The sequence below is a fragment of the Panthera leo genome, chromosome A3 (assembly GCF_018350215.1).
Source record: "Panthera leo isolate Ple1 chromosome A3, P.leo_Ple1_pat1.1, whole genome shotgun sequence".
Classification (NCBI taxonomy): domain Eukaryota; kingdom Metazoa; phylum Chordata; class Mammalia; order Carnivora; family Felidae; genus Panthera; species Panthera leo.
The window spans coordinates 5,658,027-5,664,026 of NC_056681.1; positions in this window are offsets into that span (position 1 = coordinate 5,658,027).

The window sequence follows — 6,000 nt, forward strand, 5'->3', positions numbered from 1 at the left end:
ACGGGGAGAGGGAAAGGGAACATGGCAATTCAGGTCCGTTAAAAAGATGGAATAAAGTAGGATTCATGTCTTCAATGACCTCCCGTTATTAACATACTAAGAGGATTTCACCTCAGTTTTCCCCATCTGTAGAATGGGAATGATGGGGCCATCCTCCTAGAGGAACACCCATGAGGATAAACATGTCACACAGCCTGCAAAGCATTCTGGCAGTTCCTGCCACACAGTCAATGCTCACAATGTCACTACCCAAAATGACGATGATGATTACTGCTTCTGGCAAGTGCTGGTGTTTTCCATTTACCATAGCAGCGTGGTAAAGGTGTTTTTTTTCTTTAATTTTTAAAAATATTCTATTTATTTTTGATAGAGAGAGACAGAGCACAAGTGGGGGAGGGGCAGAGAGAGAGGGAGACACAGAATCCGAAGCAGGCTCCGGGCTCCGAGCTGCCAGCACAGGGGCCGACGCGGGGCTCAAACTCACAAACCGTGAGATCGTGACCCGAGCCGAAGTCAGACGCTGCACCGACTGAGCCACCCGGGCGCCCCAAGTGTTTTTTTTTTTCAATGTATTCGATTTTTCAAAGTGAGTTCAGAAGTGGTACCCTCGCAGCGAGTTTAAGCTAATAGCCACGTCGCTGTGTTTGTTCTCATTTGCATCCGCCCTGGAATTTTACAAGCACACAAAAAAATTCACCCGAAATGTCCACACGTCCCTTTTATCGTCCTGATGCTCTATTTAGAAAGAAATGGAAATCCAAGACTATTCTTTTAAACTCCTAGCAATCCACTGACTTGACGGGGAACTTCAATTCCTTACCAAATGGTAAAAGCAACCTAATCATGAGCAATATTTCTAAGTAGCACAGCTCCCAGTGTGGGGCTTTCTAAATCTGATCTAGACGGGCCAAACATTCACCTTTCCCAACCGAAGCCTCTCTTTGCGGAGCGATACGGCTTTGCAAGGACATCTATCGGAGTCACCACGCCTCAACTAGGAGAAGATGACTTTGTCCCCCATCTCTCCCCTCTCCAACTGTGCTCGGTGTGGTGTCGAGGAATATGGGGCTTTGGGGAAAATGAAAAATCTGGAGTTACTGTTGAATCAGGCGAGAAAAGAAAGAGCGCAGGCTGAGTGAGACCCGTTGGGTCTCGGGTTCCTGCTACCTCCTCCCATTTGTAAGGGACCGTGAGCTAGTTATTGTTTCTGGGCTTCAGTTCCTGCCTGCCTCAGTTTCCCTCTCGGTAAGGTCACCTCTTGGATTCTTGAGAATGTGCGTGGCACAGACCAAGGAAGTGCTAAGCAAGTATCTCCTATTATTATGATGATGATGATTACTGCCTGTATAGACTGGGGGTAATCCCCCTTTGGCTGCAAGGAGCTTTGGGATCACATGGCATAGCCCCGGATGGCATCTGCCCTTTTGAAGCAGGCTTAGAACTCTGGCCAGAGCTGTGCTGAGGGGGAGGGGGCGGGGGTGAGATCCAAAGTCAAAGCCACCTCAAAAGGACTATAAAAGGGAAACGGAATCCAAAGAAAAGAAGGTTGAAGTTGCTGCTTTTCAGAATTTTTCTTCACAGGCAGTGCTACCTGGGGGAGACCCGTGCCAGCGCCCCTCCCCGCCCCCCTCCGTGCGCCCCGTGCCCCTGCACACACGAGGCCCAGACAGAGCCACGGCTGACGCGGGACGCCCGCCGAGCCCACAGATGCAGTGTGAGGGTCAAGCATTTACTACTCTGCTGCCCCCATCACGCTAATAACACTGGGATTACCGGCCCCCGGGGAACGTTCCAGGCTCTCCCCAGTCCAAGCAGTCGGCCCTGATTCTCTCGTTTAATCAGCCATCCCTGGAGGGAAATGCCGGGAAATGGCTCACCTTTTGCGAGAGAAGAAAGCAAGGCACAGAGAAGTGAAGAAACATGCTCCAGGCTGCACAGCTCACGGGTGGAGCGAAGATTTGAACCCAGGCCGTGCGGCTCCGAAGCCCAGGTGCTCCAGCCCCCGGTGGCCTGCCTCCCCGGCCGCTGCCAGAGCTGGGCGCTGATGTGGGCACCCCACAACCCGGGCCTCAATGGCACAACTACCCTTGGTCATTTGGTCCTTAGACGCACGGCCGCCCTCTGGTAGAGCCGAGGGCGGACGGCAGAGAGGCGTTGCCTCGGGCACAAAATTTAAGGAGGCGTCGTCGGACGGGGAAGTGTGTGCCCCAAAGAGTGGACTGGCCTCGGCGAGCTGTGCGGAGGGGCAGGAACAAACTAGGGAGGCGGGGGACCCCCGAGGCCGGAAATAACAAAGACCGGTCCGGGACGACTCGTACTCGGGGAAGTGACACTGGGGCCTTGGGCTCTCCCAGTGCCCCCCTGGCCGCCCCGCTCACACCTGACCTCCTCGTCTGCGCGGGCCTCCGAACACCTTCAGACCCGACGCAGCTGGGAGCGTCACTGCTAGACGGCGATTCGGTTTCTGCAAACGAGTCCCGAAGGGACCTCACGGACGCTCGGGAATCCGTTCGTGCGGCAGGCAGACGGTGGCCTTCCAAAGAGGTCAGGCCTCCAGCCACGGGGAACTGCATTCTGCCAACAGCCCCGAGGAGCGGGAAGCAGATTCTCCCCCGGAGCCTCCCGAAGGAGCGCAGCCCGGCCGACGCCTTGCCGTTAGCCCCCCCAAGGCCCCTGGGCGCCTTCTGACCTCCAGGTCTGTACGAGGAGAAACCCGTCCGTTTGAGCCACGGAGTTTCTGGTCATTTCGTACAGCAGCAGGAGGAAACCCCGTGCCTGTTTTTATTCCTGTTAGAACGTTCGTTTGCTCGTGGGGCTGGCACGGTGTGCTAGGTGCCCTCCGGTCGTGTGGTCCAAAACCTGCATGTGAGACTGGCCAGGAGGAGGAGGGGACCACCCCCCCCCGGGACCCCGTCTCCCCACGCCCCTCCGGAGAGGAGGCCTGGTCAGCCGGACGCACCACACCCTCCGTGCACCCCTATTTCCTTCATATACCACGACGTACTCTGGGTGTAAACACAGGCAGTCCTGAGACCCTTCCGAGGGCTCTGCTGAGACCCTGAACACCCTGTCATTCCACCTGAGTTGTCTCGAAAAACGAGCAAAAGGAGGCCCGGAAGGGTCAAGGCCACACAGCCAATCAACTTAAACAGAATGATGCTGTGACCTCGGGCTCCCACCCGTCATCAGACAGTCCTTCCGTTTTGGTTTGGCAGAACAGAGCAGAAACTGTGGCTTATCCCCCGTATCTGTGTGCCTCTCTCAAATGACCACCCAGGACAAAGACAGGTTTCCCTCGCAGTGAGGCATGGCCATGTGACACAGCGGTGTGGGAAGTGTTCTTAAAAGGAGGAGGCGACACCCTCCTCTGCTCCTGTCTCTTTCCTCCTGGCTGGAAAGAAGATGCGATGGCTGGAGCCCAGGCAACAGTCTTGGAGCATGAGGATGGCCAAGTCACACGCTGAGGAAGCCCGAGACCTTAAAAACTTTGTGAAGCCTCTCTAGCAGGGCTGTGTTCCTTCTGGAAGGTCTAGGGAAGAATCTGTTTTCTTGCCTTCCTCGCGAGGCCACCCAAACCCCATGATGCGTGGTCTCTTCTCCCATCTATCTTCAAAGCCAGGAAAGGCTGGTTTTGTCTCTCTCACGCTGATGTTGGCCCTCCTGCCTCTCTCTTCCACGTTTAAGACCCTTATGATGACTCCCATCTCCTCCGGATAATCCAGAATAATCTCCTCATTGAAAAATCAGCTGATTAGCAACCTTCCTGCCACCTGCGACTTTAATTCCCCCTGCCAGGAAAGGTGACACATCACAGGTTACAGGGACCAGGATGGGGACATTTCGGGGCGGGGGCACTATTCTGCCTCTAAAAGAGCAGGGATGTCCTAATCCCACAGATACTACAGTGAAGAGAGAAGATTCCGGACGTGAAGCAAAGGCCTCAAAGCGGCCACCTGCTGGCTCGGTCCCACCAATGGGCACGACTGGTCCTCCCCGCTTTCTTTACCCTGAATCAGCTGCTGATGTCCCGCTGGCTAATTTCACATGAAAATCCACAGTTCCTGTTTCCCTTGACTCAATAGAGGGGCCCGCACCCTGGGTCTGCTTCCTAAGACGTTGACATCAACTGTGTGGGCTGTGGCCGCCCCTCGAGGACAGGCCACGGCTTCCCCGCAGTCCTCACCCTCCATTATCGCCTGTCGCCCAGTCTGCTGCCTCTGGTCACGGGGCCTGCCTGACCCCCGCAGGGAACGCAGTTTGTAACATTTACTAAAAAGCATCTCAGGGTGCAGAAGTTACCCAGTAAAGGGTAGTTAGTATTTCCCCTGTTCGAGAAGACACATCGACACGGCGATTCTGAACGTGGGATGTCCCTAGGGAACTTGTGCGGATCTCAGCGTCCCGACCGGTTTCACCAGGACATCTGGCGTGGGGCCCGGCTCAGCATTGCCGCAGCTCCCCAAGAACTCCGGCCAGCAGCCAGGCGGAAAACCGGGGCCTTCGCAGACCTTCGCAGGCCGTCAGGGCTCAGGTGACCTCAGCACAACTGCGGAGCAGGCCTCTATCCCCAGCCGTCCCTCCCAGAGAGAAAAAGAGGGCACATGCGAAGATTGTGAAACCGTTCGTGAAATGCCGATGGCTGTAACCAGGAGCCTCTGCTGCCTGAGCATCCACTTCCCGCTGCAGATACCGGAAGGCTGGCTGGAAGCTTCTGGAAGCTTCCATCACCCAGGCATTCCTTCGCAGTGACCGGCGGGGGCTCCTCAGACCAGTGAGGGGCAGATTCCAGACGCCGTAGCTCCCTTCTTTTTTTTTTTTTTAATGTTTATTTATTTATTTATTATTTTTTAAAAAATTGTTAATGTTTATTTACTACTGAGAGACAGAGAGCATGAGCAGGGGAGGGGCCAAGAGATGGAGAGACACAGAATCTGAAGCAGGCTTAAGGCTCTGAGCTGTCAGCACAGAGCCCGATGTGGGGCTCGAACTCACCAACCGTGAGATCATGACCTGAGCCGAAGTCGACACTTAACGGACTGAGCCACCCAGGCGCCCCTGAAGGGAGAGGTATTTAAACAGAAGAGAGAACACTCAGCCGGGCTGTCCACGGGGGTTCTGCAGAGACATCACCTGTCCTACACACGGGTGCCCCGGGTGCCCTTCCCTGCCCAGCTAGCGTGTGACCACGTTCCTGCTAAGGCCCTCCCCCAGCTACTGGGCGCCCCACCCACCCCCACCCCCCCCGCCGCCCCATGGGATGGAAACCTTCCAGGGCCACAATTCAAATGCCTCCCAGGCCAGGCAGGCAACCAGGATGGGCAGGAGAGAGAGGCTGAGCGCAAACATTGCCCATTACTCATAATACTGACATCCTGGACGCTAATTTGCAATTTTTAGAAACGTCCCCATTTGCTAGAAAACGCCATCGGCGGCTGGGTTTGCCTGGGGACCTCCACTTCCCCTCTCCGTTGGCTGCTCTGGGTTCCCTCTTGGTTCTCCTTAGAACACTGTGCCTCCCCGAGGCCTCCCGTGACCTAAAATAGCCACAAGCAGGCTATTTTTGCAGGACTCTGATAGCACAGGTCTGAGGGGCCAGGAGACGGGTCGGTGCTGGGGTTGGATCCTGTATTATTCTTTATCATCCGACGCTGCGTGGGCTCAGAGCGGGGGACTGGAGGCCTTCAAGAAGCCCAGGAATGTTCCCACTGGTGACTGCCCGGGGCGGGAGGGGGCGGGGGGGTTCCAGGCAGCCCTCGGTGGCCCATGCCTGTGGAGCCCAGCAGGCAGGTGGCTGCAGGGAGGAAAGCAGGTCTGTGCTCCACACCCACTCAATCTGGTCCTCTCCCAGGGCCTAAGGGAGACATTTCCCTAACATTTGCATGGCAGTTGCTGGGGTCCTCAGTCAAAATGCATGCAAATCCAAGTTCTGTGCCGCAAAGTTAATCCTTGATGGGCATTGTCTCTGACACGCTCCAGAGAGCTGGTGACCTTTCATCCCCC